The sequence below is a fragment of the Ceratotherium simum genome, chromosome 19 (assembly GCF_057802395.1).
Source record: "Ceratotherium simum simum isolate JZ-2026a chromosome 19, ASM5780239v1, whole genome shotgun sequence".
In the NCBI taxonomy this organism is placed as follows: Eukaryota; Metazoa; Chordata; class Mammalia; order Perissodactyla; family Rhinocerotidae; genus Ceratotherium; species Ceratotherium simum.
Genome location: NC_141918.1, coordinates 30291417 through 30303155, shown reverse-complemented (window position 1 = coordinate 30303155; position 11739 = coordinate 30291417). Strand labels below are relative to the sequence as shown.

At 41.2% G+C, this 11739-nt stretch overlaps 1 protein-coding gene across 4 annotated transcripts in view; it reads right to left on the bottom strand.

Moving 5' to 3' along the window:
* Positions 1-11739, bottom strand: part of SOBP (sine oculis binding protein homolog) — a 160360-nt gene that overhangs the window by 21487 nt on the left and 127134 nt on the right. The window lies entirely within an intron of this gene.

Genomic DNA, 11739 nt, shown 5'->3' with positions numbered 1-11739 from the left:
TTTAAGGTGGATCTGACAAAAAGGAATACATATATACCTGCCCACACATTTTCACTTGTCAAAGAGGCTCATTGTAAATGCAAATCTAAATAGTTTTGGAGAGAAGGATTCTCCAGGAAGTTCAATGGGTTTTGAAATATAACCCCTTAAAATTCTCCTCATGCAAAGTCACTTTACACTATTGACTGTGTTCAATAATGCAGTTGGAAAGGGGTGTGCTGTGTTAACCAATAGCATGAAGCACTGAACATCATTATGTCTGCCTTCCAAAGGGAAACTTGGAATTAGTCATGAAGTCTGTGTGAGGTTTAGCTATTCCCAACCTGTGATGTTGCAGCAAGCTAGAATTATTTTTTGAGCTGTTTGCCCACTCTCTCTCAGTAGTCAGAATTTTTGGTGACATTTCTTGGCAGGCGGTCTTATTTAACAACTTTTCAAACACTAGAGAACGTTTTCCAAAAGTTGTTATGGCTTTTTCCCCCCTTCAAATCTACTCCTGGCAAAGGAAAGACATCACCAAATTTATTTTAAAGTTGGGCTGCAGAACTAATTAAAGGCTGAGAGCTTTTCCCAATTGGAAATCATTAGACATCAAAGTTCAAAAAATAGTCATTCTCAGCTTCAGAACCCATTACTTTGGAGAAATTATTGTGATTTCATTAACACATTAATTTTGCAACACCATCAGCTCTCACAGATGGTGAAGACATGATCTACAATTCAAATATGACTCTTGTTTGCACAAATGTCTTTCCTTCATATGGCATTTTAAACAAGAATTAATATGAGTAATCTTGCCATAGCTATAAACAGATAAACAGATGTCAAAATTTTCAATAGTTTTTTCAGTGCCTTACTTTTTTGACTGAACATTACACACACAATCTTTTTTTCTTTTTCTTTTTTTCTTTTTTTTGGTCATTTCCTCAGCATTCAACCCATACAGCAGCAGAGGAGGAATTCTGAAATGCAATGCAATGGTGAGTTTATTGAATTCGAGTCTCTCCTCAGTAAAGCACTGGTTCCAGTATTGCTCTAAATGGAATCCTGTTTTTGTTGAGGAGGGTATCTGTTGTTCTGTTGTTGGTGTGTGTTGTTGTTGTTTTAACTTTGGTACACCACTGATAGTATTAAAAGATGATAAATTTTAATAACGATTGGTCACATAAACAATGCAAAAACAACATATGCTGGGCATTTGATTACTCATCTCATTTAACTCTCAGCTTTCCTTGACTGTAAACAGTGGTGGCATGCCGGTATGTGATTGTGGGTGCACACACTCGTGGCAGATATGGGTCTGTATGGGTAAATCCACTCTTTTCCTTCTTGCTTTTTTTTTCCTGCTGATATTCACAGGTAATATACTTGATGGTGTGAAGTTGAATAACTGGCACACATTAGTTTTTCGTTTGGTCTCATATCAAATTGCCCTTTCAAAATACTTGTTGCAAAAAAAAAAAAAAATTTCAATGCTAATATCTTCCTGTGTTTCACCACAGTTTTTTATCATAGTTGCGATGTCCAGTTTACAGATAAGTACAGAACTGCCTCTGATGAGAAGAGACACAGAATCCATCAGATCCTCAAAATTCTCATCTAAAAAAGATTAAATCAACTGGTAGTGAAAGCTTGATGCATGTAAGTTATTATTTTTAAAACCTGATCATTTTTATAAAGTTAATTTATAATGATGTGACATTTAAATTCCAATATGAAATAAAGCCACCTAATTCTGTTTCAATATTAGACATCCATAGAAAGACTAAAATGTAAATTTATAAGATTGAAGTGAAGGATCAAATAGAGCTTTTTTTAATCATGAACTAAAACACATTATCAATGAATTAAACTAATTAAAATAATATACCAAACTTTCTGGCATATTTCTTTTGGATCTTATTTTTTAACCATAAGGGGAAAGAGTTTTCTGAAATCCTTAATTGGTTTTTAAATTGCCAGATTGAATTATTTGCCTCCAGAGGATTCCTCTGTTTCCTCAAGCTAAATAAATATTTTCAAGTGAAATCACAAAAAATAATCTAAATATAACTTAAATGTGCTCCCTTCACTTCCTCCACTTTCAATAACTCATTGATGAATAAGGAATGCGCATAGATCTATCCCAATTATCAAATGAGAATTCCCCACCATATTTTATCTATTTCCACATAAAAAGAATTACAGACATCAAAGTTTGAAGCAAATTCTATTTCATCAAACTTTCCAGTTAAAGCAAAGGCCTAATGGTTAGCTACTTGATTTTCTGCAACATCCTAGTGTTTAGGTAATAGTGTGACTGTTTATGACTATCTCATTTTGGGTAACGTGAGTGTGAATGTGTGTGTATCCTTGCCTTGTTAACATTTCAATTCAGAACGCTGATGTAAAAATACAGAAAAGCAATCTCTCTGATGAAGCAAAAAATTATTAGAGAAAAAAATGGTCACTTAAGAAATAATGAATCAAGTCTGTCTTACAGGACACATCATTGAAGATGAGGTCAATGAATTTATGGCACAAATGGCTATATCATGTGAGACAATAAAACGCAGTGCCATCATTCATTCTACAGCTAACTAACAACACACTTCTAGTAATTAAAGATTTCATCATAAGAGCCTGAGCTGATTACTTAAGATGTGGTAGTTAGGTGAAAATATATACTGTAGATCTCTCTCTTTAATAAAATAACATTTGCATATCCAAGAAATACACAGCATGTGTCTCATAAACTATGGTTTTCTGAATTGTGGTGTTATGGGGTAATCTTCTCTTTCCACAGACGGCTTTAATTTTTTTTTTTTTTTTTTTTTTACTTTTTGAGGCTTTATTTTTTCCTCATTATGCCAAGAAGTACCAAAATTCCTCCAGATATTTTAAAAGATAAAGATTAAGAAGTGCAGAGCCCAACTCACTGGGCTCTGGAACGATTTCCCCCTAATTCCACCCCAGCTTTGTTTCTGTTGGAATCTGGCCTCTTTGGTTCCAGTTCCCTCCCTAACAGGTCCCAGATTGGACAGGGCTGAGGCTGAAGCTGTTTAACGATGGCAATCTGGGGACCGAACAATCAGCTAATGCAATGCCATTGAGCGAGACAGCTGAAATGCTTCGCATCACAAATACATAATGTATCACCAGGAAGACAAAGAGATCACAAAGGAGATAAACAAATGCATGTTCCATTCAACCCTCTCACAGCAGTCCTCAAAAAGATTAAATTTACCTTCCTGGGATGTGTCCAATTCTAAACAACAGAATGAACATTTCCTTTAGTCCATTTAGAGTATTTATATTTTGGTGGCTGACTGCCAGAGTAGTACTTATAAGCTCCGTGGCCTGATGGATTCACTCCTTTCCTGTGAAATAAATGTGTGGCAACCTACACCGCTGAACTGCTCAAAAGATACTGCCTCAGCAGAAATATCACTTGCTCTTGATATAAGAAAACCAAAAGGCAAGACTTCTGGTTCCTATAACTCTTTCCATCTTGTATTTCCCCTGGAAAGAAAGGAAGCTATTCATGTTGATAACTAAGCCTTTATTTTTATATAAATGTCCAAAGTCAAAGCCAAAGCATGCCATGAGGTTACCCACATGGGCACAAGACATACATTCTGCTGGGCTTAAGAGAAGATTCAGGTCACTGGGGGTAGGGGTGATGGGGTTCCTAATTAACACATTAATCAGCTATCGGCTGTGGGAGTGAAGTTCATCCTTTAATGGAACCCACCGCTGCCTTCTGAGTGGTAATCTGGCATCAGGCAATATTTAATTAAGAAACCTTTTTGCTGAAATCTTTCTTATCTGGGCAAAGACATTTGCAGCAATGGAACAGTAAAAGGATATTTTCAATCGCTTGAATGCCATCAACAATTTGAAAAACAAAACAAAATCTTCACGTGCTCCTGACTTTCCATGAATATAGCACCAAGGTAACAGCTCAGAAGTTATAGCTCCTTAGGCAAAATTGTAGCTTGCCGTAAGAGGCTGGTTCTCTAGGCCTTGGCTTGTTAAATGTGGCATTGATCCTGCCAGCCACTGATCGTGAGTCCAGTCCAGCTCAAAAAAATCATGAGCTCACCCAAGAGTGAAGCAAAGGACGAGGAAGAGACAGGGGTGGAGGTGTTCAGTGTTTTGAAGGGTCTGGGGTCTGCTCTACCTGTAGACAGTCACCTCATAGCATGAGTTGAGGGCCTCAGGCTGACCCCATCTGAACACTTGCTTCCAGCCCAACCCTGGAATCCCATGGTCCCATCATCAGCTGTTCCTTGGGGTTTAGACACTGCCTCCACCAGGGCCCTAGTTCAGTGCACATGGGTGGCAAAGATGCTGCAGAAATCACGTGGGATTTGGAATCAGAAGATGTGGGTTTGAATCTGGGCTCCATTACTTACTAGCAGTGCAACCTGATGGAAATCTCAGTTTCAATTTCTTCATCTGTGAAATGGAGCTAATAGTAGTAACAACACTTGTGTGCCAGGCATATCACTAAGCTTGTGACATAGTGTAGTTTTTCAGTCCCTAGCCTGCCTCCCTCATGGTTGCTGATGTCCCAGGAACATCCCATATGTTTCAGTTCATTTTAACTTAATGGAAGGATGTTTCTACGACAGTGTGAGGAGAGAAAGGGAAATTTTCGTCCACAGTTTTCCTTTGAGCCTGTGTGTCTTTGAGATAGAATGGGGCATGTTTCTCTCTGAGCAAATGCCTGCTGCACCTCACAGACACCAGCCCTCCACCCTGCTTCATAGGAGACTGTCCCAGGGGTAACACAGGGGCTGTCCACAGTGACAAGGAACCGAGCGACAGTTCTATGCGTGTCCCAGCTGCCCTCCATCCTGAGAAGGCTCTACTCAACTCCTGCCGAGCAGTCTTTGTTTTCCAAGGCCAGTCATTCTCCATTTCGGGCAAAAGCTTGATAAAGCAGCAAGGCTGCTTAGGAATGAGTGTTAGAACCATTAAAATGAATAATTCCTCTTAGGCTCAACTGCTGTTTGAATAGTGGAAGCCATAAACTGTGCTATTCATGTTTTATTAAAAAACAGAGCTGATGAACGATCTGCTTGACTCATTACATGGCAGAAGTATCTTCCAAAGGAAGGGCCAGAAGCCACAGTATCAGATGCCTCTAAGACAGGATGACGGAGCTGTGGGTGGCAGGATACGTGTGAGGAAAAGCCCCCATGGAGGGACCAAGCTCACCATTCCAAGTTTCCTTGCAAAGCTGGATTGGAGAGTGAAGGAAGGAAAAAGATGGCCTAGCCATAGATATGCAAAGCCATACAGAAATCAGGAGGCGGATTCAGAACCAGCAAGGGCTATTATAAAAAAAGAAAGCAAATTCATGGTGAAGTTTATTTTCAAAATAAACTTTCTGCAGGTTTAGATTCCAACATGATGATATTTGCTACATAGTTCTCTTTATTTAAGGGTCTTATTTGGCTTTTTGTTTTGCTTTATAGTTTGGTCTCTCTCAATCTCTCTCTCTCAATTTCTCTTCCTCTCGCCTCTCTCCTCAAATAGGATTTGGAACTCAAGGAGAGGCTAACAAGCATCTTTGTTAGACTTAAAAATCTCATTAGAAAACTGCCCTGTAGGAACTTTATACCATGACTCAAATTCTACTTATCTTATAAATTTTAAGCTAGATTTCAGAAATCTTGGCTCAGGTCATCAAGGCAGATCCTTCTCTTTCACATGTGCCATGAGCTCTGTAAGGGAGAGCAGAGATGGGCTTGGTTTTCAGGATCTCAATGAGCGTTGACAAACAGCCCATTACTGACCCAAGTCTCTGTTTCTACAGCCAAAGCAAGAGCTGGAATCCTGGCAGTGACCAGGATTCAGTGACAGCGAGTCTATCGTCATAACCAAACACATGATTCAGAAGAAGGTGATTTTTCCCTTTGTTCTTATGTTTTAGGCTGCCTACAAGCGTTAGCATATCATCACAAAACTCTGCTTCAAATTAGCTGGATAAATGCAACTTACATCTTCCCAACATAGGGTCATCCAGATGGAAACCGAAAAATTCAAACATCAGAAAATCTGGTCTACCCGATGCCAAATGTATGTCTCTCTGTTTCCCAGTTATTTGGCCCTGAGAGGACACAGAAATAGCCCAAGAGATCTCAGAGCAATGAAATTTAGTCCTGAAAGGACCTCAAAGATCATCTAGTCCTCTCTTCCAGCCTCCAGCTCCTGGTGAGGCCAGGCGCTTAATCACGCCGAGCCCCAGGTGCTCAGCTGTAAAATGAGATCATCAGTGGAGACGGCACTCCCCCAAAAACAAGGGAGGAAGAACCATGGAGTGATTGCAGACAGGGAAAATGTGCCACGTAAAAGCAGAGAGCGGTGTCCTACCGTATCCTACTGTCATGCTCTGTGACTCAGTTTTCTCTTCTTTTTATCAACTCCAGATATTGTAACTATGACCTGCCCTGAAAAATTTGCCATCACATAATCTAATCCATTCATAAGCGAGCATGTATTGAGGGCCCACCATGTGTCAGGCACTGTGCTAGGAACCGGGATATGAGTTAAGTAAGATGCTTCCCTTGCCCTCATACAGCTTAAAGTCTACTGCAGGAAACAGGGGGCCTGCATATTTTTGTTCTGTTTTGCTTTGTTTTTTAAGGAAGGTGTTCGACAGGTTGGTTTTTGAGGCCCTCTGCAGCCCCAACCTGGTGGGATCTTTTTTATTTTATTTTTTTGCAGGGGAAGAGTCACCCTACACTAACATCTATTGCCAATCTTCCTTTTGTTCCCCCCCAAAGCCCCAGTACATAGTTGTGTATAGTTGTAAGTTCTTCTAGTTCTTCTATGTGAGCTGCCACCACAGCACGGCTACTGACAGACGAGTGGTGTGGCTCCCCGCCCAGGAACTGAACCCCGGCCACCAAAGCGAGCACACCGAACTTTAATTGCTAGGCCATCAAGGCTGGCTCTGTTCTGTTTTTATTTAACCATCCTTGCTACAAACTGAAGCTTAAGAAAAAACTGAGATTCTATCAGTAATGCTTTTATTTATTCAAAAATAAGTACTGAGCTGTGCTCAAAAAGGCACTAGACAGTGCAACAGCACGGGAAAGATCCAGTACTTGTCTTCAAGGAGCTCAAACTCTGTCTATTAGCAGTCATGGGAGAAATTTGCACACACCTTTGCCCCCTAGAAATATTCTGCTCCCTCCATAAACCTTTGTTCTAAAGGTTAAAATTCAACTAACAGTTTTTTTGGTGAGGGAGATTGGCCATGAGCTGAAATCCGTTGCCAATCTTCCTCGTTCTTTTTTTTTTGCTGAGGAAGGTTGGCCCTCAGCAAATATCTGTGCCCATATTCCTCTACTTTGTATACGGGATGCTGCCACAGCATGGCCTGATGAGCAGTGTGTAGGTCCACACTGGGGATCCGAACCTGCGAACCACAGGCCATCAAAGCGGAGCGCACGAACCCAACCACTACACCACCGGGCCGGCGGCCCAACTAACAGTTTTTAAGTAAAAAATAGTTAATATTTTACTCTCTCAATATCAAATTCCCCTTTGTCCCTCTAACCCAACACTGGACTCCCCTTTTTTTCAAACGTATATCTGAATCTTTTTTCAGATGTATATTTACCTTGGTTTTTGTAACTCCTTGTTTTCAAGATACATATTTGAATCTCTTTTCAAATGTATCTTTATTCTCATCGATCATGACTCTTTCTGTTTTCTAAACGTAGACTTGAGTATTTGAAGTTTTATTATTTGTGACTGTAAGAGCCCCCCCTCTCTGCCTGAAAAAGTTCCAGGGAGGGACCCTGGGTTGCTCTTGAGTAAAAAGGGAGACCCATCAAACTGATATATGAAAAAGTGAAGTCTGCTAGTTACCTGGCTTCTATCTGAGGTCATTCACCTCATTTCTTCCTTCATGCAGACTTTTTAGAAAATGGCAAAAATCGTATCACAAAACACGTAGCTTTAGTTCCACAACACAGCTAATCATGCAGCCATGACAGGACTTTTGGGAAGGATTGCTGTTATTATCTGCAATATCTGAAGCAGCCTTTTTTTCCTAGGGATTTTATTTGAATCTGCCTCCCAGCTTCCTCCTCAGCCGCCTGGGCTATGTCTTGGCATCTGTGATGAGCAGCACCACTGAAATGCCATAGGACCAAGGCTGTGTGTATACAGGTGGTCCAGGTCAAGGGCACTGCTGGGCAGAATTAACAGGCCCTCTGGCAATCCTGCACCTCAGCTCGCTCTCTGGCTGCTTCTCGAAGGCTCACAGCTGCTCCTGGTGACCTCTCATTCACTTACCAACTATGGACTTATTACTTGGAATCTTCCAGGCGCCTGGCTAAGGGCTTGACTTGCAATGCCTCATTCAATCCTCTTTTAACAGTCTCTTGCACATTTCTCTGCTCCCTGAGTCACACACTGAACCAGCTCCTACTTGGATGCTCAGTATTGTCCCAGTTCGGCCCCTGCTGTCCGTTTCTGCCCAGTCTTCAAATCTCCCCAGGACACTCCATCAAAATCATGGTTTTTATTATAGTGCCTACTGGAAGCCCCAATCTGATGTAATAATAATAGATTATACTAGTAACAATAGCTAGCATTATTTAAGCACTAGTAACCATGCTAAGCATCCTACATGGATTACCTCACTTAATCTCCACAAGTACCTTATCATATAGGTAAGTGGGGTTTAGGTAGGTTCAAGACCTTGCCCAAGATTACCTGTGCAGATAACAGCAGATCCAGACTCTAACTTAGATCTGTCTGGCTTCAAAGCCCATATTGCCCCAATATCTCAAGGATTTTCTGCTTTTTCCTTTAAAGCTATAGGATTAAGATGGTTGACTAATATTTGATACTAACTTTGTTCTGAAATTCTAGAATCACAGACCTAGAGACCTCGAAGGAACTTCACAGGTCAGACCCAGTCTATCTCCCCCAGGAAGCTTGGGTTTCCTTCTACACACAGGTGGTCTTCCAGGTGGCACATACTTCCTGTGACAGGGAGGACCATCCAGATCCATCCACACAGCCAAAGAGTGATTCCACCATCGTGAACTTTCTCCTTTGCATGGACTTTTCTTTATAAAGAGGGTTGTGATATAATTGCAGAGCCTGTGCAGCCTGTTTTGTTTCCAGAAAGCTTTGATTATTAGGAAGTTTAACCACTCCACGTCCCTGTCACTTTCACCCACTGAAAGTAGTTCTGTTCACCAGGATCTCCCAGCACAGGTCAACTCCTCTTCCAAAAATCAGCCTTTCAAATACTTAAAAAGAGCCATCATTTCCCACAGATTGTTGTTTTTAAACATCCCCAGCTCCTGTGCCCATTCCCCAGGGACGACTCCTCAGAGCCCTCCTAGCCTGTCTGTCCTCCTGTGCCTCTTACCCAGGCATATACTTCACCTTGGTAATGCCTCTCTTAACGGGTGGAGCCCAGAATGGAATGCAGCAGACTGCCCAGCACAGAAGCCAGGGAACTCTCCCCTCCCTCATGTAGAACTATACCTCCACTAATGTGACCCATAAATGCATGTGCTTTTTAAGCAGTTATATCCTGCTGTTAAGCCTTTACTTTTTAAAAACAAACATTTATTGAGTCTCTCTTCTGTACCAAGCTTGAAGCTTTCACTAAAGTTATCTCCTTTAATTCTGACAACAAACTTGTAAAGGAGTTACTGTTTTTCCCACTTTACTTAAAAATGAGAAAACACAGGTTCAAAGAGATGATATGGTTTCCCTAAGCTCTCACAGCCTACAAACAGTGGAGCCAGGATCCAGATCCGGAACTTCCAACTCATCCTCTTTTCATTCTACCACACTGCTCACTTCACTCTGAGTTTCTGGTCAACCAAAACCTTTTTCTCCTAAGTGCTTATCAACCATTCATTTAATGATATATTCAAGGACTTTTGAGGGTAAGCCATCAAGCCTACTGGTCTAGAGTTTCAGAAATCAGAAACTCTTTCCCACTTTTGAAAACCTGGTCAACACTTGTCCATTTCTGTCATTTTGAAACCTCTCCCATTCATCGTGATAGAACAGAGATTACCCAAAATTAGATATGAAATTATCTACAAATTTCCTCATTGCAGCTGGGAGATCTAAATTTGGTTAGTGTAGTGGGTGCTCTCTGCCTATTTCTTTGCCCCCAACTTGGGATTCATAGCCTTCTTTACGGTATCTGTCGCACACTTTCTGGTAAGAGAACACCCTCTTTATGGAGACAATGGAAAGAAACCCAATAAAAGTTGCCCAGCCCTGCCTTCTCACTCTCTTTTGTTAAATATTACACCATTTGCTCTAAACACTGACCTATCCAGGTCTACTTCTTGCTCTTTCCATGAGCACAGCTTTAACAGCTCCTTTTATTAACTTGGGCAGTTCCCCAGGGGTTCAGCCCCTCATGTACCCTAGCCTTCCTGACGCAGTATTCCTTTTCAGAATTTCCCACCCACCATGTTGCTCCCCCACCCCCACAAACTACACTGAGCCTCTGACTGTGGGACTAAACCCATCCCTCCTTGGAACTTTCAAAAAATCTGCTTTTCTAAATTCTAGGGAATGTAGCTGGTCATATCCAGCAGTCTCTCCCTCTGCCATTGCACATTCCAAGATGGCTGGGTCTCTTCCCCTCTCCAGCCACATACCAAGCAGCTTTCCCCTATATTAATCAGCATGGTGGTCCAAGGAAGATTCTTCTCACTGCTCCTCTACCTTCTCAGAGCTGTCTACAAGGCATGGGAAGAATGACCAGTTGCTCAGTTTTAAGAGAATGACATTCTTAGCAGATATCTAGGTAAACTGTTCCATATCTTGCTTCTTTGCTAATTAATCTATTTTTAATATCTGCTTCAGATTTTGTACTCAATACTCCCAAATACTTCTTTTGATGTTTCCTTTTACTTTCCTAAAATTCCCATCTTGCATTTCCCTTCAAGTGCACGGATTGCCATATAAGGATATATTTTCCTGAATTTCACCCACCTATTAGATATGTTGGTGGGGTATGTTGTTTTATATTTTAGTTCTATATGTCAGCTCTAGTCTAGGCATAAACTCCCCTCCAAGTCTCAGTGGTATCTCTGAGATTGTTTTTATTTTTCTGTGTCCACAATCCCGGGTAACTTGGTCCTTCCCACTCTCTGCATTGGTAGAGTGTTGTCAGAAGCCATTTATTTATTCCTGTGCATAACTTTGCTCCTGAGAAGGACTGGCCCCTTCTTCACTATCCCGTCTCTTCCTGTGTCATACCTGCTGCCTTCATTGTGTCCAGCTTTACAGGTTTAAAATAGAGCCAACTGGTTTACCTACACTCTATTCACTATTATTTATCTTCTACTAAATCTCAGTTATAAAAAACAAAGAGAAAATCCTCTAGTATGAATTTTCCTATGATGTGTATTTCAAAGTAAAAAGCACACCACAAAAATAAAACCCAGAAACCCAAATCAACGAAACACTTGACCCCCAAATTCTCCACTGTTTCCAATGGCTTGCTGAGTGTTTGACAGTAACGGAATCGCAATAACGAGAAGGATTGAGGGCCAGGTTGTGGTCTTAAGCTCACTATGGATGTTTTAGCCCTAGGCTCAGCTTCAGGCCAGCACCAGCCGCCCGGTCCAGAGATACCGGTGGAATCCCTTATGCTCAGTCACACATAAATGTGACATTTATGGCATCTGCTGCACAATGCTGCAAATTCAAAAGGCCCAAAGTGCTGGGCTCACAAACTTGGGG